Genomic DNA, 22,849 nt, shown 5'->3' with positions numbered 1-22,849 from the left:
TGTGTTCATTTTTTTAAATTGTATCCTTTGGTATATATGGTTGTGACTGTTTTCTTCCATTATTTCATCTGAGGAAGTGGGTCTGGCCCACGAAAGCTCATCATCTAATAAACCATCTTGTTAGTCTTTAAAGTGCTACATTGTTCTGCATTTTGCTTCAGCTACCCCAGACTAACACGGCTACATCTCTACCACTATTAGAAATCTGTGTGTTCATTAAACCTCTGCTGGATCGTATTGAATGACAAGGACAGCGAAGACTGTCAGATATTCCCAGTGCAGCAGGCTTCCATGGCACAACCTCCACTCATGATAAAAATTCCACAAAACAGCCCAATCCTGGCAACACCATAAGATTTGAAAGTAAAAAACCATCAGTCAAGTTTCCAAAAATACTTGAGAGATTTTGGGCTTCTAAAATCACTTTTGAAAATGAGATTTAGAGTAAGATTGTTAGGTGCCCAGGGCATATAGACAGCAACATCCATTGACATCAATGAGTTATAGGCACTTTGGACTTTTGAAAGTCCTATTCAGCACCTAAATACCTTTACAAAGCTGGCCCTTAGGATAGTGATGAGCAGCCTAGGCTAGTGAGTGGTCCATATGAGTGGCCCTCCATCTCAGTGGGCCACAAGACTGTCTCCCAGATTAGGGTAGTTTTGCTAGCCACATTTGCGTATGAAGAATTTGTGGGGTTTGCCAACTGAATTGTAGCAGCACTTTGATTGGATACAAAGGGAGTACACGGCTTGGTCAAGGTTATATGCAGTCAGCACGCACCTCACTTCACATGTGTGTCACTTACACCGGCTGAAAGAAAAGTACATGGACAGAAACCAGCGGAATCTGTCAAGCCTGCATGTGAGCAACAGTAAACAAAAGGTCTCATGGGTCCCATGTAGCCTGCGGGCCATAGGATGCCCACCACTGCCTTAGATACTTTGAAGAAAGTTTTACTCAGTGTCCCAATCCAAGCTACCCAATTCCACTGCAAAGCATGAAAAGGGCCCTTATCCAAACTCAGCTTCTCTCATCTCCAGAAATAAGCAGTGTTCTATTCTGACTGCCTTTCCATGCTGCAATTTTAGCTTGGAGAGAACGATTCAGTATCTGCTGTTATGGGAGTCATTGACCTCCGAGGGGCAGAACTACATCCAGGGACTGGAACTCTGTTGGAATTAATCATAGGACTGGAAGAGTACTCAGGAGGTCATCAAGTCCAGCCCCCAAATTAATCCAGTGCATCTCCTTCATGCTTGTCGCTGTGAGATCTGCCAGGGCCAGGGGGAATGCTGTCAGACATCTTCCACTCAAAGTTAGTTAGGTCTTTAAATGAAATGGCCTGGTCTGGGCTCAAGCACATCCCTCCGTTCACTTTATATGGGTATTGGTGCAATTCAGTTTTAATGGCAATGTTTGTGGACTAAAATGCTGCAGAGCAATGTACACAGGTAATCTATGAATTGAAAAATCTGGTGAAGAGCTGAGCAGATAATTCAATTTTCAGTTTGGTAGCTGAACCAAAAGACCATAAAACGCACGTGCACATCTTAAAATGTTTCTAACGTTTAAAGATTTCTTTTAAACTAAAAGCACCCAACTGGAACAATGTCAAAACAGTTCATTTTTCAGAAAAATGTTGAAACATTTTGTTTTGACATTTGATTTTTCCCTTCACCCCTGCTAAGCTGAAACTATTCATCAAATTCAACCCACAGTCACAAAGATTTGGTGCCCCCCAAAAAACGTTTTCTTCGGCAAATTTGCTAGTCCCAAAAATTCTGTCACTCAGCTGTAATTCATAGTGACCTAGCTGCTGAGTTTTGGTCTGATCAAATAAACCCAACATACAATTCTTGTCAGACAGCACAACTAAGCAGAATAGCTTTCCTTATGGTTAGGGACAATCAAGAACGAAACCAAAATGCTAACACACAAACTTACCAAAAAGCTTCGCTGAATAATGAAAGGGAGGCTGATTTGCCAATCCTTACTCAATGAGAAGCAGCTAGCTGTATTTGTCAGATGAGTTATTAGCTCAGCTCTACTGTTTCCCCCTTTTCATGACCACTCATGAAGTATTAGGCCATCACATTCTCAATTTTTAGTTGAGTCCCAGTTTCCATGCACAGACATGATAAGCCCAAGGAGGAAGCAGGGCTGCAGAATGGAAATATGGATGTTTTGTTTCTTCAGAATCCAACTGGATGCTACTGATAAAGTGGCAGGAGGCCTTTTAATCCTGTCAGTGACATGTAGCAGTTGTAGTTCAGCTGGTGGGTGGGAAGAACAAGACAGGAAATGAGTGCACTGGCTGGGCAACTCAGCTGTTTGCCACTATTGCACAAGATGTTCTTGCTAATTGCAAAGACCCAGGACTCATCTCAGCCCCCTTTTATCACAAGCCACATTTGCCTCTTTCACAAGATCTAGCCGGATAAACACAGTATTGGGGGAACAAAGACAGAGTGGAGAGGCAGCCAGGGCGCATGGGACGTGGAGTCACCCAAACAAAAGATTCCTTCACAAGTGTTGGTATACTTCGTCCATTTCAGATTTCTCTTAGCTGCACCCGGGATTATGGGGTGCCAGGATATGATCATTTCCTGTGCACACCCCTCTTCAGTCTTATTGGATACGGCAACAGTCTCTTGATGGCTGTTAGCCACCACATATTATAAGTAAATACCCCATTATATGGATGCCTGGCAGTTACAAGGGCCAAACTTCCCTAGGTTTTCCCCAGAGTTCTGTTCACTCATGCTAAGTTACATCCCACAGTACCCTGCAGTAGTACAACGCAGCACATAGGAATCTTGTTAAAAAAAGTCATGGCCAGTCGTGTTTCAGTGGAAGATACCTTCTCAGAGCAGTACTTGGAATGCTGGTACCTTAAAGATAAGGAAGGAACAGAACAAGAAGTCAAGGAATGGGACAAACTGATGGACTGGATTTTTGCAAGTGAAAAAAGTTGTAACTGTTTAAAAAAAATCCTCCTCAAGATCCTCCTTGTTGAAATGTGCAATGGAAGTATCTCTCTGTGCAAGGTGAACATTAACAACGCCGCACGACAGAGCTTCCTGGAGACAGGGATCATATGATGTTCTTACTAGAAGATTTACCCGGTGTTGCTCAGGTCCTTACCCCAAATCTTTGTTTTTCAAAAAATAAAATGAAAATGTCCATACTTCATTTGAATTATTCCTCTGGGGTGGGGCTGGGGATGAGGGGTTCAGTATGCATGCTGCCCTGGGGAGAGGACAGCTCCAGCTGCCTCCCTGCAGCGGCTTGGGGCCAGGCGAGTAAATGCCTCTCCATGGCCATAGCCGGGGGAGAAGTGCTTGTCTCGATTTGCCTGCCCCCTGTGCTTCCCAGCCAGAGTGAGGAATGCAGGAAAACTGCACCCTCCCCCCGCTCCCTGGCAAAGGGGGAACAGCCAGCAATGCTCCCATATGAATCTGGGGGAACAGGAGGTGGTGCCTTCGAGTGGAAGCCTGGTGCTGTGGAAGTCCCACTTTTGCATTGTAAACATACTGCGAGTCACAGAATAACGCAACTCCTCCTAGAGGGGCAGGCAGCTGTTTGCTGGCTGAGAGAACCCAGCAGCAACCTGCGGCTGATGGGCTGCATGCGTGTGGCCTGAGACATTTTATTTACTGTTGCCTCTACACAGGCTTGCCAGATTCCGCTGGTTTCCATCTGCATAGGTTTTTTCCTACCAGTATTACAAAGTGACCCACACAAAGAAAGGGCACATGGAGCAGAGCATGGTGATCACACCCGACATTGACTGTGAGCCATGCACACCAAAGCGCTGCAACAGCTCAGCTGGCACACCCTGCAAGTTCTAAGCACACAAGCGCAGTTAGCAAAGCTATCCTATCCCAAGAGACGGTCTTGGGTCTAACATTCTTGCATCCCACTGGGAAGGAGGGGGGCCACTCATGCAGCCCGCTCACTAGCCTAGGTTGCTCATCCCACTAGCTACTAGCCCCTCTAGAACTATTTCCAGAGACTACAGTAACATGTGGCTTAATGGAGAGGTGGAGGGGGGTAGTGCAGTAGCCACACATGCACACAGATGCAAATCTTGCTAAGGATGAAGAGAACACATGTGGGAGCAAATCCTTTGCTGGTGAAAGTTGTACATTGAACCTGCCCTGGGGTGTTTTTCCGAAGTCCTTCATAGGCGCATGGCGTAAGGCACAAAGTTCCCACCACATAACTAACTCAAATAATCAGAGGTCCAGGCCTGGCATAGAGAAGCAATATGAATGAAACTAGAAACAGTAGGAATGGGGTTACATGATTACTCGATGGTTCGTGGAGGCAGGGTTGGCAGCCACTGCATCCCCAGCCCTACTCCTGGGGAGTCCCCTGCCACCTTGTGCTGCTGCCCCTGTATCACTGCATTCCAGTCGGTGCTCAAGCTGAGCACCGGCTCCCGCCTCTTTCCCCCCCTGCCTCTGTGGGAGGCAGGCAGCCCTGGGGAGCTGGCACATGTGGAAAGCTGGCTTAAAAGCATGACCCTCCCCCTCATGCTGCTGCCTCAGCAGCAGTGTGGGGGAGGGAGGGGGAGAGACGAAGGCAGCTTTACAGCAGCCGATATGTGCGAGGAGCTGGCTTGAAAGCTAGTTCCCCACACATACTGGTTTCCACCTTCCCTCCCCTGCCACCTTGCTGCCTCTGTGTCAGAGGCAGCAAGTGTGGGGAGTATGTGTAAATCATTAAGATTAACCAATAAGACCAGGCTTATCAGTTAATTGTTTAAATGACTATGTGGTATCATCCCTAGTAGAGAGCAAGGGAGAAGCCTTCACAGAGCCTACTGCATGGTGCTAGGGTGAAGCCATGCTCTTTAGATCCCTGTATCAGCAGACTCCCTTCTGCACAATGAAATGGTAAGAAGAAACCACATATAGGAAGGGCAGAAGATATAAGGCAGATATGTCAAGGTAACTCCAATGTAACTCGCAGCCAGCCTGTATTTCAGTGTCTTGAATTGCTTGGGTATAATTCCAAGAACTGAATTGGGCATCTGGATTACACATTGCTGACACTATGCCTGCCGATCTGAAATACCCTAGTGCCTGAACAGAATGCATTTCATTCATGGGTCACGAGGAGGAGGGAACAATTAGTAGCTGTGCAAATTAGACTGTGCTCTAAGAATGCAGTTCCCCCTCCCATATTGACACTCTCTGCCCCCACATTTTGGCTAGCCTTGCTTTGCATACAGAGTAGGAAGGCTAGATACTAACCTCACCCTGCCCCCTCCCAACAGACTGGTAAATGAGCTACAAAAAATAAATTTGCAAACACCAATCACTTGACCAAAGGAATCTGCACAGTGGGAAACTGTGATGCCCGTCCAGAGCAAGAACATTACAGAACTGGGCATGAGATAAGCGATGGGTAAAAAACAAACAAAAAAAAAAAACCAAAGAGCATCTGAACTGGATCCTGATGGGATGGCAGAACTCACATTAACGAGGAAGAATAAGCACTGGGAGAAATTTGGGAGAGAGAACAATGCACAAGTTTCCACTAATACAGGAAGTCTTAAGAGACCAAATCAAGAGTGAGGGGTGCATCATGGTCTCCAAGGCTTCCTGTTTTAATGGCAGATTATTCAGTTTTACTTTATTTTGTAGTGGCAGGAGATATTACACTGTGTACACAGACCTTGCCACCTGAGTGCCAACTTGCATTCCACTGCAATCCAGCCTGGCTGCCCAGAGTATGCCAGTACCAATTCTAGCTCAGATAGAGGTGTGCTCTTTGGTGGCCTGGTTTAGCCTTTTCCCTGGGGCCATTCAAAGCATGGAGACAAGTGACTGCTAGAACTCTAGAAGACAGATTCCAGTTAAAAAAGTTAACCAGTTACTCTACGTTTAACCCACTAGCAGGCCCAGGGAGGGAGAAGGCCTGCTCCAGTGCAGCCGAGCCAGGCGTTGGTTAAATGGCTACCCCAGTAAACATGCTAATAAGGGAACACTTACCAGGTAACTGGTTAACCCTTTACATCTCTACTCTAGGGAAGGAAGAAACTGAATAGACTAACCAACCCCCTGGCCCAAAACAGCTCAGGGCCCTGCAAAACTAAGGCCAATCCACATAACCTGGCTCTGACCCATCTTGTGGTAGAGGGAGTACACATGGGGATCTGATTCAAGCTAGAATAAAGACAAACTGAACAAATCTATGACCAGAAACTTCTGGGCACAGAGGGTAACGTACCCAGCGTGCAAGGGAGAGCAGTTCGCTGCTCCAGGAAAGGCTGCCGTGCTCCAGGGAGACGACACCGGCGGAGAGCTTTGGGCTGGGCAGCAGCATTTAGAGAGATCCCCCGCAGCAGACAGCTACATGTTCATGGAAACCTGACAACTCTGGAGGAACCTTCATGAGAGTCTCCCGCTGGGCACATCACACATTAGGCAGGTACAGCGAGATCAGCTTCACCACAACTGCAGCCAAGCCTTGCACTGGCCCCATGTGCCGAGCTAAGCCCTTAGCAGAATAGCTCCTCCCAGCTGGAATATCGATTAAGAAAGGAGCCAGCTTCTTTTGCCCGCTTTCAAAAGCTAACAGTTCCAGACAGTTTCCAAAGCTCAGTTTCCATGCTCTTGGGTTTGCATCCTGGCCAAGGAAGCAATGGAAAACCAAATACCTATATGGAGGGCCAGCCACATGCACTAGCCTCACGCTCTCTCAGGCATAAAGCAAAAAGGACAAGCAAGATCCTCACTCCAGCCCTAAGAATATGTTGCCCTTTGGCTAGGAATAAAAGGATCCTTTTAAAATACTATTTCTATCACAGTTCTGAGCAGTCTTCCCAAGCCATTATGCTCCAAGGCTGGCGCCGAAGTAAAAGAACTGGGGTATCCTGCAAGCTGTGCATATCCTCAAGGCTGATAGGGCACATATTGCAGCAAAAGGAAAAGGTGGGGGGGGGGGGGGGGGGAAGAGGCAAAGTCTTGCTCCATCAGAGGTTCTGTTGGGGCAGCCCAGTGATTGTCCAATGCAAGAGGAGGAAATGCTTCCCCAGCAGGCTATCCTTGAGCTCTTAGTGGCCTCTTCAAAGTTACATTGGCTTAGAAAGCCAAGAGCATCTGCACTGAAACAGATCCTGCTGGGGTCAGGATCACAAGAACTGCCAGGCTGAATCAGACCCAAGGCACCATCTAGTCCTGTATCCTGCCTGACAGTGGCCAGCACCAGGTCTCAAAGGATCCACCTCACAGGAAGCAAAGAGGGGGACATTTCCCTCACCAAGGTCTCATTGCAAACCCCAAAAGCTAGAGATTGTTTTAAGCCCTAAAGCAAGAGGCTCTATCACCTTTTTAATTCAGGAGAGGAGGTCACAATCAAAAGAGCTGAGCATAAGGCCAATTCTACCACTTCCCTTGTGCGTCCAGGGCAAATAATGGTCTGTTCCAATAGGAGCGATCCCTGCCTACCTCCCCCTCAGGAGGGTGGTATAGTGGAGCAGGTTAGTTAGGGTGGCACTGCGTAAGTGCCATGCTATTGCTTTGCCTTGGGTATAGTGAAAAGTCAGAGTTAATTGCAGGCTGCTTTCAAACGGCCTTTGATTCCCAAGGGGACCAGGGTCTGGCCTGCAGAAGCCATTCTGCCTTGTCAGCCACCTGCCTCTCCACTTGTACATTAGCACTAATGTACCCTGGGCTCTGGCGCGCATTGGCTGGCTTTTCTCATTTTTCTATTTCGGCGGAGCTGGCCTGCCAGCAGAAATGGGACAGCTGCCACAGGGTGACTTAGGAAGTGCTGCCATCCAGCTTCTTTCTAGGGATGGGGACATTCACAGGTACAAAGGCTCTGAGCCTGACTGCTCACAGGCAGAAAAATGGCCTTTTTATTTCCCTTCTGTGTTGCTGTGCTCAGGGCATACTGCACGCAAGCATCTCCCTTGAATTGCCACAGAGCACTGCACAGCTCGGAAAGTTTGCCGAAAGTCTGCTTTAGTGAACAGTCTTTTTTTGCCAATTCGTCAGCAACCAAAAATCACTCATGGGACAGTCAAATTTGACAGTGTCAAAAAATGTTTCAAAATTGTCCAAGAGTCCCATGTCAGCACTTCCTAAAGTGGAATGTTTTAGTTCAAAATGACTTTTTGTACCAAATTTAAGCTAATTACAGTAAAAAAAAAAAAAAAAAACAAAAAAAAAAACAAGGATTGTCCCAACCAAATTCGTTTTGGATGCTGGGTTGTAACACTGATATTTTGTCCCAATTCAGGACAGAACCATTTTTTCAACTCTGGAAAGTTTTCCCAGGACAGGGAAGTTGTTTCCTGCCTCACTCCAATGAGAGTTGGAAGGAAGAGTTCCTAATGCAATCCCAGGCCTGCTCTCCAGTATCTCAGCCTTTTGGAATGGAGCGTGGACGGACAGATGTCGGCAGATTCCTGTTGTGCAGGGAGGTTCTGCAGCAGTCCTCGCTGCATGGCCTCTATTCGCAGGAAAAGGCAGTGAGATCATTATTCAAGTGGCAGAGGTGTGGGATGTGCAGGTGTCTTCGGTTTTGTTTTCTTGAGGAGGGGGGCAGAGGAGCAAACTTTGAACTGTTAGTTTCGTTGACTCCCACACAGGACTCAGTAGCACAGGCACCTTCCTCAGTGGAGAAGGGCTATCTGCTAAGCAGCTTCTGTTAAAAAAATACTAGAGCAAGGTGGGAGGAAAGTGCAGAAACCAAAACAAGAGCTAAGATAAGAGCCTGCTGCAGGCTGGGGCTTGACAGCGTTGCCAGAGACCTATGGGGAAGTTTTCCTGGAAAGGGTGTGGCTAACAACTCACTGAGTGGTTTCCTAACAACTCAGAGAGCTGTGTTGCCAAAGGGCTATTCTCTGCTTGCTTGATTCTGTGGAAAAAGCATTGGGTTGCCTGGCACAAAAATAGCTCTATGGGAGTCTGGCGGCCCTATCAGGCAGCAATGCCAAGCCTTCAGCAAGCATTCCTGAAGTGCTGGGGAACTCCCACGCTCAATACCACCCAAGGGGCAGGTTTGTCCCATTTCTTGGTATCCAGCCAGCAGGGAATGAGTGCAAAACTAGGACTCGCACATGGAACAGGAGAGGAAATGGGCACAATCAAACCCCATGAAAGTCCCTCAGTAACACTTAGAGTGCCCAGAAACTGCAGCGCTGGGTGCTTTAGCACTGCAGGAAGCAATGTTACTAGCTGCACAAAGGTACATGCAAGGGAATTCACTAATGGAAAAACTCTGAGCTACACTCCAAATATCTATCGCCCTGGTCTGCAGCCAGCAAAGGGCAGGGATGAAGAAGAAAGGGGAGAGCTGTGGACACAGACACCCAGTCCTGCAGTGTATACCCAAGCGCACAGCCTCCCACTTACACAACCAGAGTCTGCCAGGACTTGCTGTGTGTGACACTGCTCCTGCCCTCCAGGCTCTAGCTGCAGTCCTCTCTGCTCTCCAGGACACAGGATGCTTTGGGGGATAGGTGACCTTGTAAATTCCCAATTTTCCCCTTGAAGACTCCGCCTCCCCACCTCCACCCCCAAGACAGACTCCCAGAGAGATTGCTTTTCTGAGCAGACAGGGTGCTGGGGAGGGGGAAGCAGAGGGGCCAAAGCTCAGCAAAACTTGAGATCTTAGTCTTATGCAGTCCAGCTGATAGGGTTAGGTCAGGAGGTCTGAGGTTTCCTATTGGCTCAGTGCATGGAATTGGGCAAGTCATTGTCCTTGCCTCAGTCTTGCCATGTACAGACCATCTCGGAGGGGAGGCTGGTTGCACACAGCCTGCAGGCCCTCAAGTAGAAAAGAGAAAAGAATCAGAATCACTGTTTTTAGGAAGAGGTGAAGAGCCTTTGTTTATTTTCTGTTCTATTGAGGAACAGGGCCCCAATGGGGAGATAATGGGGAAGCACCTGTGCCTGTGGAACAGGAAATGGCACAGCAAAGGCAGTAGGGTGCCAAGAGTAAGAGAGGAATCCTGAGCTGGTCTGGTGAGAAGTCACCACATAAAGTGACCTGCAAACTGCAGCTGGCTTGTCTTCTCCAGAATTCACCCCTCCAGATTTGTGAAAAGCCATAGGGGAGTGTGCACATGGCTCCATCCCAGCAAGATAAAACCGACCATCTGCTCATGAATAAGCCAGAGCTGTTCTGAACACAACACAGCTAGAAGCTGGGAGGCTGAAGGGTTTATATCCATGCTGGGCCATGCACCCTGAAATAATCACCCAAGCAATTCACACACTAGATTTAAGGCTTACATGTCAACTGATATGCAACCAACTCAGTGCGTGGCCTAGACAGCGCGAGAGCACTCAGCAGTGCAGCAAAGGAAGAATCCAAGCAAAATCCATGCACCTCCCTTCCCTAAGCAGAATGACACCAGGACAGTGGATCTATACCAGCAAACCAGAAAATCTACGGTTCATACACCAACACACACGAGTGCCAGAACGTCAGCCTTTAGCTCCTTCCACATGGCAGCTTCCAAGCCAAGACTGTAACCACTTATGTGCTGGCACTGGCACGATCAACAGAGTTAGTCATCATGGCAGCATCTCACCCTGTCAGAGGACCAGCCTGGCAGTCACAAGGAGAGACTGATTTTTGCTGTATGTCCCATTCTCAGACCATGCCTTGCTAGCAGGACACTCCCAAATGCACTGCTTTCCTATGACTGGTGAGAGAGAGGGCAGCATCCTGTGGCGGCAATATTGCAGCATCTGAAGGGTCTTTAGGTAGTAGTGTGGGCCTGGGACAGTGCATGCTCTGCAGACGTGTGGGGGGGGCGCGGAGCGGAAGATGGGGAGCAGCTTGCAGTCACACACAACTGTTCAGTCAATTTGCAAAGCGGGAGGCACGTGCTCAGTTCAGCCATGGCGGAGGCAGAAAGGGATGTTCACACACAGCCGCCTCCAACCATGTCTGCTGTAACTAGGTCAGAGAAGGGAGTGTCCGACTGGCTTAAAAAAAAAAAAAAAAATGGGGCTTTAGGTTTTGCCTGGGAGGCATCCCCACCCTTCAGAGCGGGCATGCGTCCAACACCAGCCCAGACAAACCAATGACACCTGCTGCTGGACAGTCACCTCGCCTGCAGCATCTCAGCTGTCTGAGAAGGTCTAGAACAGACCTTGCTAAACTCCACTCTGCACCGGGTCTCTCACCATCCCCACAGCGAGCCATCCCTGTGGCAGGAGGGGAAGAGGTCACTGAAGGTGGGAAGCAGAAAGGTTTTGTGGGCTGCACAGACCACCCAGGGCTCCCTGTCCCCCCCCATAAAGGGAGCATTTGCAACTCAAGCTGGAGACCCTGCTTCACTCACTGATTGCTGTGCCACAAGGGGGAGGACGCTTCTCTATTGCTCTCTAGTGTTAAGATCAGGCTCACGGGTTCACCTATTAAAGGCTGCCACCACAAGACACCCATGGGAGGCAGAGTCTCTTCCAGAGTCTTGCTCATTCCTATTAAAGTAGGAATAGAGGCCAGACCAGCCTGAGGTCTATTAGCGGCAGAGGGTGATATGCTGGGGCTGTACATTACAAATGGAATAAGAGATTGCTTACGTCTGGGCAAATAAATCCCACACTACCCCTGAGGGCCTCCTGCACCAAAACATTAAAAATTCTGTGCACAATATTTTAAAATGCTCCATATTTTGTGTGTCATATGTGGAGACTCCAACATGACACATACCATTGGCTACACAGAGATGAGAGAGAACTGAGCAGCTCCCCCGAGGCTGTACCCAACCCTGACAGCACAAGGATTGGGTCTTCCCCAGAAATACCAGAGAGCCCTGCCCTTCCAGCCTAGGTGCACCAGGTGCAGGCAGGCTCAGCAAGGCAGGATCCAAATGTAGAGAGACTTTGTGTAAGAAATTGAGTGGTGGGTTGAGAGTGTGTAGGGTGATGTCTAGCTACAACAGTATTGGGACTCTACGGGAGGGGGGAGACACACAGGTGAAGGTGGCTGGGGCTCAGCAGAGGTGGTCTGGGTGTGACAGACTCACTGCAGGATGTGGGTTCTGAGTATGGGGAGGTAAGGCTCAGCAGGAGGGTCTGGGAAGAACAGTCTGCAGAACTTCTTGCACCTGGGCAAGAAAGCTGGGGAGGGTTCTGACTAAGGATGTAAGAGTAGATGAGTCAACTACTTGCACCCCGCCCGCTATATCAAAGGCAGCAAGCTGGGGGGGGGGGGGGGGCGCGGAGGAGGAGAGTAGGAGCTGGTGCTGGGAGGAGCCATCTTAAAAGCTGGTTCCCCCCAGCACCGTCTCAATGGTGTAGTGATGGGGGCAGGGAGGCAGAGATGCAGTGGTGCTGCGGCTCTGCCTTTTAATGTGATAAGAGCCCACTGGCTCTTACTACATTTAAAAGGCAGAGCCTCAGGGGGTTAGGTTAGCTCCCAGGGCCAGTGTGAGCTGGGACTGCTTAGTCCCCGCTCACACTGCCCCCAAGAGCTAACCCTGCTACGGCTCTGCAGTTTAAATGTAGAAGGAGCTGGGCTGCTACACACCTAGCTCCTACTACATTTAAACTGCAGAGCTGCAGCGGAGATAGCGAGAGACCCCTCCTCTCCCCATCAACTAATCAATTGATATTCCATCAACTACTCGATTAGTCAATTAATCACAATTCAACATCCCTAGTTCTGATCCTGCCCTGGATGCCATGCAGGAGACAAGGAAGTTCTATCTTCCCCAGACAATTTGGGACTGGCAGCTGAGCCCGGTGTAGGGTAGGAGCTACCAGCTGGGTCTTCTCTAGTCCCATTCCCCACAGTGATGGCTGCCCTAAACACCCAAGACATACTGCTGGGGAGGGTCACATGACCACTCATGGCTTCCTTTTGCTTCCCCATCAGAAGGTCATTTTTCTGCAGAAAAGCAAAAATGGGGGGAGGGGCAGATTCTGTGCATACCCAGCGGCACAGAATTCTCCTCTGATCGGCTTTACCTTAGGAACAATCAAGGAGTTTTACAGTCTCCATATAAGAATCCTGGCTCCTATTCACATCTGAAACAGTGGCCTGCAGACAGTTCTTCTCCCAGTCAGTACCACAGTCCTGAAGTGCTCCAACCTGCCCATTCCCTCCAACCACCCCCTCACTGTGAGCTTTAGGCTCAGCCTTCCCCTTTAATTTGCTCCTTAGCACTAAATGCAGCTCAATTCCCAGCAACACATGGTGCTAGGAATTCAATGCCCAAGATCAAAGGGTTAAACTATCCACAGCTTCTGCTTTTGGATCTCACCATTCCAAAGCCTGGGAGCAAACTCCATCTCAGATTGGAATTCTACAACCAGGAGCCTTCTACAAGCTCAACTAGTAGGGAGAAAAACCCACACCCCTCCTTGTATGTGACAGAGGCAGTCAGATTGCTTTTGGACCATATACATTATATATAAGCACATGCATTTTTAAAGGGAAATGTCACAGAAATTGAATTAGAACAAGCTATTTTCAAAGCCAAAGTTAGGAACCTGAAATATTTATAAAAACCTTCATTAACTTATTCCGAGCAGCACACATTCAATCTGGACACAATGAACCGCCAAAGAAATGGCGAAGTAAGAATGCACATTAACTGGGGCAAACTAATAACCAGACATCTACTGTCTGATTCATTCCAGGTAGCTTGCAGCAGACACGCCTGCATGGTTTCATTCCCAGCTCTAGCACTTGCTCAATCAAGCCACATTTCTTCCCATGCATCCTCTAGCTTCTATTTCTAGCCTATGCTTATAAGTCAGGTGCTTCAGTATGAAAAGCTCATCTCCTGAGAGAACAGCAGTGCCAAGCACAGCTGTAACTATAGAAAATTAGCTACAACTTTTAGGCCAATGCTTACCAGAAAGGTCACTGTTCCTGCTGACCAGTGAATTACAAGATAGCCCAAAAATAAATCCCCAGCTACAGCTCCTTTACCAGAGTGATCACATGATGTGTTGGACTAGAAGGAACCTTTGACAGAGACCAGCTTGACAATTATTGACTATTCAGCACTAATCCTGATGGAGAGGTTGCATCCCATTTGCTTTCATTACAAGTCTGACCCCAGGAGAATCTGATACAAGTCAGCACTACAGACCCAGTGACAGAATTGAGCAGTTCTGAATCCCCAGCTGAGGGCAGTGGAACACACACAGAAGTTTGGTAGGCAAATGTAACCAGTTATACTGCTCGGCTGGGCTTTCCGAGATAAGAACCTTTTTCAGTGTCTTAGGAAAAAAAGCCAGAGTGATGTCTTTGTTTATAGCGGACAGGGAAGAGATGGAAAGGCAGCGCAGTCAGCTGGGTGCACTATGGATCACTGTGACTTGCATATTGAATTCTTTAATGACACTCATTAGACATGCCGAAGGCTGTTTGCTTTTGCCTTCAGAACTAGAATAATGATTAACTCCCCTGGGGAAGTGTTGACATGAAATTGTTAGCAGGTGGTACAGGCAGCAGTGTTGTGCAACACAAGAGAGCACCCTGAGCAGCCCAGCTTAATGCACCCAAGAGCCACCAGACAGGTTAGTACAGTACCACTGTGGCGCTGTGTAGTACAGTACCCAGTTATATGGGCCTGGCACAGGTAGCACTTTGTAGGGGGGTGCTCACCTGGGCAATGCTATTTTAAGCTATCTGCAGCAAAGACACCAAAGGGGGAACATGGCTGCACAAAGCAGGAGACAGGGTTCAAATGGAAAAGCAGCATGGTCAACTGGATGGCAAGGGCTCCCAAACTCTACTCCTGCCTTTCCCGGTCAGCGCACGGGGCTTTGGGCAAGTTCCCCCACCTGTAAGGTGAGGGTAACATTTGTGTACCCACCTCACGAGGTCATTGACGCAAGGGGGCTCGGGAACCCCTTGGAAGAGGGAAGGAGGCAGGGAGCCTGAAGTGCCAAACTCCTATTGGTTTGAGACTCACAGGTGCTCAGCATCTACTCCGGAAGGCAGGCCCTGGAGCACAAAGTGCCACGAAGAAGGAAAGATGCCAGTCTGGGAGTAAAGAAGAAGTCTCCAGCCTATTCCTTTGGTGACAGAAGGGCCTGCGACACCCATATGCATATTCTGTTCCTGAAAAATGGCACGATCCAGCTCTCATTGAGATTAAAAAAATTCAGAGTCCAGGAAAGTGAATTCCATCTAGGTTATGCTGCAATTACTGTGGTGTCTGGCCATCTCCCATTGTTCAGTCTGGCCTACACACACAGTTCGTACTGCTGTAACTACCTGGTTAGGGCATGGGGTTTTTAAATCTACCTGCATGGTTATACTGGGAGAAGCCCTAGCCCAGAAGCAGTTATACCAGTAGAGATGTGCCTTACGAAGGCGTAGTTATCCTCTTCTTGTATAGAAGCAGGCTATACTGGCAGAGATACTTTGATGCTCACTGTATGGAGTTTCTAGTACAATACACTCAAGTTCCCAGAAATGGGGAACTGATGCAAGAGCATTAGAGCAACTTGCCCAATGTCTACAGGAAGCACGGGGCAGGACTAGGACTCAAGTCACTTGAGCCCCAAGTCCCTCTTCCCAGGGACACCCGTCAGTGGGAAAAGAACTAAACCACAAAGAAGCTACAAGAAGCAACATCAACTTGCAGTCTCAGCAATTTACAAACACAAAGTATTTCAGGTGCTGGATCTGTCGGACCTTCTCTGCCAGCGCGAGACAGCTCGCAACCACATTTTCCTTTAACATCTCTCCCCACTGGTGCGCGAGCAGTTACACAACCAGCAGGTAACTGACTATAGGCGAGAGATGGGTAAGCATTTCAAGAGTTACTTGTATAAGGCTGAAACAGGTGTGGCGCTTCAACTGGTGTTTTAGAGTTTAACTCAATGCCTTTCAAGCCTAAGATTGTGCTACTGGAAAACTGATACTGAGGCACATGCAGGAGTGTGGGTAAGTGACCCAGACACCAAACATCCTGGCTGACTTCACTCAGACCAAGTTCACCTAAAGGGCGGAGCAGCGAACATGCAGAAAGTGGTAGGGCATGGTCAGGTAAGTTACCCAAAGAGGAAACATGAGCCTGGTAACTTTTGCTGGGCAAACAGGGGCACCCAAAGATCAGTGGCCATTTGAAACCTTTGGCACAGTGACTTGCCCAAGGTCACATACGGGTAGTGAGTCACTGGCAGAACCCGCTCTGTGACAATTAGTCCAGTGGTCAGAGTAGGGGACAACACTGCTCCTAGCTCCCTGTGAAGGCCCCACTTAATTCCAGGCAGGCAGTGGGATCCACCGGCATGGATCTCATTGCAGGGCTGGGGCCTAAACTGGCAGGTCTGCTGTAGCGAACTCTGCAAGCGTACAAAGGATCCCTAGAGCTTTTCAGCAGTTGATCTTTGGCAGAGCTCAGCAGTGCTGTTCCCCTTTTCCAGACAGGCCAAGGAGGCACAGGAAGGAAAGCAACTAGCCCAAAACTACTCAGCAGGTCAGTGGCCAAGGTGGGAACAACACTCAGGGAATGCTGGTGGAGAGCACAGGTTTGGGACTCTGAGAGCTATCATTTTTCCCACCCCTGAGCAGAAAGAATTTTGTTCTGGGCACCAATATGAAGGTGAAGTGTGACACGGAGGGGCTGGGGATGGACTAAGGGGTTTGGAGTGCTGAGGCCTGGGCAGAGAGTTGGGGTGCAGGGGTGTGAGGGCTGGGGTGTGAGGGCTTAAGTGTGCAGGCTCTGATGTGGGGGGTAGCATTGAAGGGCTCAAGGCTGGGGCAGAGGGCTGGGATGCAAGTGCTCTGGTACGGGGGAGAGGGGGAGAAGAGGATGGGGTGTAGAGGTATGAGGGGGGCCAGGCATGAAAGTGCTGGGCCCTGGCTGCAGCTGGGCTGCCCCAGCTGTGGCTGCGTTAGGGCTGGGGAGAAGCACCTAGTTCATGCCCAACCCTCCCCCAGCCACAGAACGGAGGCTAGGTTGGGGGTGGAGTGGCCAAGTGTAACACCACCTTGTGCAGGCGCCTTGAGCGCCTGTGCAGAGCTAAGTAGGCAGCTGCACTCCTTTTAGAGAGCTTAGCTCTCCACTAGGCCAGTCACACAGAGCCTTGCTACATCTGCTTGCTAGTAAAGCTTTGAGCTGTGGGGCCAAGCTGCTGGCTTTAGTGTCTTTTGCAGACCAGATTAGCAATTAGGGCTTGTTACAGAACCTCACTGCTAACTTAGGTCCTTCCTCCAAACTTGGGTGTGAGGCACACACAACTGCAACCACACTTAAGGAAACATGTCAACATCAAGCCCCTTGAGTTGTTCTAAACAAAGCGAGCAAAAACAAACACTCTTCAGCAGCATCCTTAAAACATGACAAAATCCACTGAGCAGGCAGAAGCCACCCCTGCTCCGAATGCGTCAAGTTTCTACATGATCCCTGCTTACAGAGCTTTTAGGATTGATTGTAACCTACTGTGCCAGTGCAGACAAATCACTTAGCTCCATCCTCCAGCAGAGGCACATCAGAGGGGTCACCCTACAGGGCTTTTCCATGCCAGGAAGCGGCACAGGAATCAATGAAAATTTCAGATCCAACTCTCCTGCTTGCCAGAGAAGTGTTCATGCTGGAAAGTTACAAATAAAACTGCAGGCACATTGGCTGGGAATTCTGGAGGTGTCCACAGCTGCTGCTTGCGTCTTTGACTGGCATGGTGTCGTACAAGCACACTGGGCTGAGACTGTTCCTGTTGATACAACCACAACACAAGCCTCCAGTTGAGCAGCCTCCTTCCAGACAGCTTGCCCATGCCATGGCAGAGATCACCAAGTCAGCATGCAGATGTGTGCGATGTTGCACGTGACTGGCATTTGATTACCCTGCTCTTAGGGAACACCTTTGTGTTACACAGCAGGGGGACTGCCAGCACATGGATTTAAGCTTCCCAGGATGGGAAGCAGACAAGCGAACACCATGGCTTGCCTTCCAGCTTGCAGAGGCTGCCAAACCAGTTGGGAAGTGAATTACAACACAGCAGTGAGACAGTTCGATTTCCCTGTACAAGGAAGAAGGTAAGTCTGAGCAACTTTAAAGGCAGGAGGAGCTAGTTCTGCAGTTCCAAAGTGATGCTTTATCTTCAGGCAAAAAAGCACCCCACTGCTGGAGCCTTCCAAAGTGCCCACAAATCACGGCTTTAAAAACTGAAGACTTAGCAGCTGGGAGATGGTTGTCCCAGTAACCTAGCCTTCCTCCCAAGCAAGTGTCATCCTGCCAAGAGAAACCCAAATCACTTCCTCTACATGGAGTCCTGTGGCGCTGTAAATCACTGCTGAGCACTCCAACTTGCTGTTGCCTTGTATATTCTTCCAGTTTGAAATACTTTAGGGCCAACATTCTTTAAATTCTGTTCTTAAATCCATGGCTAGGCCAAAGAAGGACAAAGTTGCATTTGCCCTCCTGAGAGCTGTGTGCATAATCCCCATTGGTGTCTTTGGAAATCTCCCCCTCCACAATGGGCTGCATTCGCAGACTGCACAAAGCACCCCGCTTGCTGGTCCGAAGTTCTGGTCAACACCTCACCTCTTCCATTTAAACCAAAAGGGTCAGCAGAGGAACAGGAGCATCCCTAACAATGCCTCATAAACAGCCTCAACCTTGCTCTCATACAGCACTTCTCATCCACAGAGCTCAGGGTGCTGTACAAGAGGTCTGGCCACAGGATCCTCATTTGACAGATACAGAAACAGAGGCAAAGAGCCAGGCAGTGACTGGCCCAAGGTCACGCAAGTAGGCCAGTGGCAGAGTCAGGAACTGAATTCATGTCCCCAGTCCCAAGTCCCAGTCCTGCACACTACCTGCTCACTAGTGCAGTGAGCCACAGGGCTCTGCACGGACACAAGGGGCCTACCTGTGTGGGTCAGTGTATAGCGCTCATGTAATATAATAAACAGCTGGCTGCATGGCTGTTTCACACCAGGTCCCTCTGCTGGAGAGTAAGCAGTGTGCTAAGCCCCACAGGTTAAGCCAATTTCTGGCACTGTCTTTTCTAACAATTCTCCCTCCTGTTCAGATAAAGGGAGAACAAGCCTGAAAGCCAGTTGGAGGGCTCTGAACTTGTACTATTGGCACTTGCTACTTACCTAGCAGACAGACAGACAGATAAAAAGCCATCAAATGAAGCAGCACTGGCACACAGCTAGCCAACACACAACTCCCCTGCTTAAGGGGAGCATCCCTACTGACAACAGCACTTTAGCACGTGCTTCAGTCACTGGGGTCTCACATTTTCCAGCCCCTGACCAGCCCAATCACATCTCCTATCCTTAGCGGTGCCTGCTCCATATTATTGGGACAACGAAAACCACCACAAGATGGGTAACAGCCACTAGGAACAGAGACACGGGGCCAATGAACACATTTCCACTTCTCCCGAGCCACTTGAATGTGAACGGTTCAGGGGTGAGGCTAGGACTGTAATGGGCGCCTGATTAACAGCCAGCACCTCAAAGAAAAGAACTCCTTGTGCTGCTAACGGGATTATTGACATTAAAGACTCAAACATCTAAGATTCATGACAATAAGCTAGGGGAAGAGGTAGATAAATTGGAGGGCAGGGATAGGGTCCAGAGTGACTTAGACAAATTGGAGGACTGGGCTACAAGAAATCTGATGAGGTTCAACAAGGACAAGTGTATCCTGCACTTGGGACGGAAGAATCCCAAGCATTGTTACAGGCTGGGGACTGACTGACTGAGTAGCAGTTCGGCAGAAAAGGACCTGGGGATTACAGTGGATGAGAAGCTGGATATGACACAACAGTGTGCCCTTGTAGCCAAGAAGACTAATGGCATATTAGGGTGCATTAGGAGGAACATTTCCAGCAGAGCTAGAAAAGTAATTAGTACCCTTTATTCAGCACTGGTGAGACCACATCTGGCATATTGCATCCAATTCTGTGCCGCCGCCGCCGCCCCCCCCCCCCCCCCATTACAGAAAAGATGTGAAAGCATTGGAAAAAGTCCAGCAGAGGGCAACAACTTATTGGGGGCTGAAGCACATGACTTACAAGGAGAGGCTGAGGGACTTGATTTTTAGTCTACAGAAGAGACGAGTGGGGGGGGAGAGGGGGCGGATTTGATAGCAGCCTTCAGCTACCTGAAGGGAGGGTTCCAAACTTCAGAGCTGAGGCCTCTCCCCGCTTTAAAAAAAAAGGGTGCAGGTTTCACCTCTGTTTCCAGAGCTATTGTGGTTTAGAGGGGTAACACTCACTGAGCCAGGCCCCAACCCAAAGAGCCCACAATTTAATTTTGGCAAGTGTAAGGTTCATTGTCTGCGGTCCTCACATGGCCACAGACAATGGAATTTCTTCCCATCATCCCCAGTCCTCCCCAAAACTAAATGAGCTGCAACAAATTGATCTCTGCAACTGCTTTCCAGTGGATTTGCTCAAAGGACATTGCTCCAGGCCCTCACTCATGGATTAGCAAGTGAAAGGAACATACGAGCTGAACAACACAGCAGCCTGACAGAATCAAGACAAGTATAGAAATGCAACAAGGTTTTGTTGAGATACCAGGCACACATCCAGCAGCAAGTGTTATACTTTGCGCTTATACAGTATGTTTTATCTGCAGATCTCAGAGTGCTACAGAGACGTTAAGCCTCATGATGCACCTGCCAGCTGGGTTAAAAACAAAACAAAAGCATCCTCACTTTGCACTAGGACAGGCCAAGGCCTTGTCTACACAGGAATTTTGGTAGGGCCATTTTAGGGATGGGGCGGGGGGGCAGAAGAACGAAGATGATGCACTGGTGCAAACTCCTAGTAATGCACTACCTTAAGAGCCAAGATGAGCCTCATCACCATAACTCACTTTACACTAGTACAGCACATTCACACCAAGAGTGTGCACAAACACACCTACATTATGTATCAAGCAGGCCTGACATACATTGAGGTTCTGGGATTTAGACTAGAACATATTTAGATTCCTGCCTCCCAATGATTTCAATGAGAATATCTTTAAGTTTCTGAGCCCAACAGACTTGGCCAAAAACATAGCAAGTAAGACACAGCCAGGCATTGCACAAGGAATCTTCGATTGCCAGTGCCATGGTCCAGCCACTAGACAACACTCCCTTATCACAAAAAACAACTTATCACAGGGATCAAGTGCAACATCTTTTTTCTCTGCCCCAGATGCAGATGTTGCTGGTAACTCTCCAGCAAATAGTGTACCAGCTCTTTCCTCCTCTTCCTTGTATGTATTTTTAAAGTGAATAAGTCAGAGGACAGCAAGCCAGGTGTTAGTGTGCTATTTAGGGGAAGATGAAACAGGGTATTTTCAAACCGTGAGTGCAGAAGGCATCTTCTAACAGGAGGCAAACAGCAAGTTGTTACCCAAAGCACCAAAATGCTCCCACAACAGCGTGATGGAAGCTAGCAAGTCACCCAGGATTCTTGTTAAGAATATTTGGTCCAATACCTCTCAGAAAGACTCAGATTGTGTCATAAATTAACAATACATTGATATGGCAAGAAAGCAGGGGCTCACTGGTGATAAGCTGCAAAGCTTTTAATTAAGTAATTGTGTTTATGATCCCTAGACAACAATGCATACCAAGTAATTCTATTTTAATATTTAATAATTGCTCCTGTTTCACATACCAGGCCTCCAGTTGAAGTTCTGTTTTCCCATTAACTGCAACCTTAGCATGGCTTTAGGAGTTTGCAACAACCTCAGTTACCGCACAGAAATCAAAACAATTAAAAAAAACCTCCTACCTGGACAGCCTTGGAATCCTGCCAGTGACAAGCTGATTGAGTTTAGGTGATCTCAGTCCAGTCACTGGTCAAAGCTTGTTCATACCATTTAACATCAGAAAAATCTGCCTGGATGGAGCCAATGATTGGAACAGCTGGTAGCTGTATGCCCAGGTTAGGAGCAGTGGTCAGGAAACTGAAAACATGAACATACATATTATGAGAGGCTGACTTTCAAAGAGCAGCATTTTAGTCTGTGCAATCATTTTACTGTATCTGAGTAGCTAGTTATTAGGAAATGGGGCTTTAAAGAAGATCAAGCTAACAATTGCTTAGTTCCAAAATATTTTTTAATTATAGCAAGAAGCAACCTTAAAAATAAAACATTTCACTTTGTGGGATTCAAAGTCTAGATTAATGGCTAATTCTATTTCTCTTTTCTCCGTACACAGAGCCCTAGGTCAATAGCTACAAGGTTGTGCATTAAGGCACAAAGTCAGTCCAAGCCCATTCCTGAAAGGGATAGATGAATCTGATGATTTATACAGACACTATCCAGATGTGGCCATACCATGCATTTATAAAACGGCATATTTTCAGTCTTCTCTCCCTTGTGTAATGGTTCCTAGGATCCTCAGCTTTTTTGACTGCCACTACCCATTGAGCTAATATCTTCAGTGATAGGGAAGTAAGAGGGTAATCAGTTACTCAGTAAGCATTGCCTTACTGCAGGCCTGGGCCAAATACAACCCGCCAAGCCACTGGATCTGGCCCGTAGCAGCAGCAGGGAGCCCCAGGCAGGCTCCCCCGCAGCCCGGTGGCTATAGGGTTCCGTTTTTGTTTTGAAACTGGAGGGGAGGGGGAAGTTTTAGGAGCCACCCCGCCCTCAGCACATTCCCATTAGCCAGTTTCTAGCAGATACCAGCCAATGGGAGCTGGTCAGCTAAGAAGAATCACACCTCCTCTCCTGGGATCAGTTATTCATGAAGCACATGACAAGGCAGGTAAGTATGGCAGCTGGCAAGTAAGTCTCTTGGCCACAGCCTGCCCCGGCACCTCAGCCCTTTCCTGCCCCAACTCTCTGCCCCCCCACCCAACATACCCAAACCCTCTGTCGTCCCCCTTACACCCACATCCACTCCCAGATCTGACACCCCAATCTCTTGCCC

General features: G+C 48.5%; 1 protein-coding gene across 3 annotated transcripts in view; it reads right to left on the bottom strand.

Annotated features, from left to right (window-relative positions):
- The window catches only part of RHBDF2 (rhomboid 5 homolog 2), a 69,324-nt gene that overhangs the window by 39,212 nt on the left and 7,263 nt on the right, over positions 1–22,849 (bottom strand). The window contains exon 2 of one of the 3 annotated variants that reach the window (XM_075903594.1): positions 21,702–21,876. The exons of 1 other annotated variant lie outside the window; for it this stretch is intronic. The gene's annotated coding sequence lies outside the window, so the exon portion shown is untranslated. Of the gene's footprint in view, positions 1–1,947; positions 3,182–21,701; positions 21,877–22,849 lie in introns of those variants that run through there. One more of the 3 variants, XM_075903597.1, reaches the window with a different exon arrangement.

Source organism: Pelodiscus sinensis, chromosome 20, assembly GCF_049634645.1.
Source record: "Pelodiscus sinensis isolate JC-2024 chromosome 20, ASM4963464v1, whole genome shotgun sequence".
Lineage (NCBI taxonomy): Eukaryota > Metazoa > Chordata > Testudines > Trionychidae > Pelodiscus > Pelodiscus sinensis.
The sequence above is the reverse complement of the archived record's forward strand: the minus strand, read 5'-3'. Positions and strand labels throughout refer to the sequence as shown.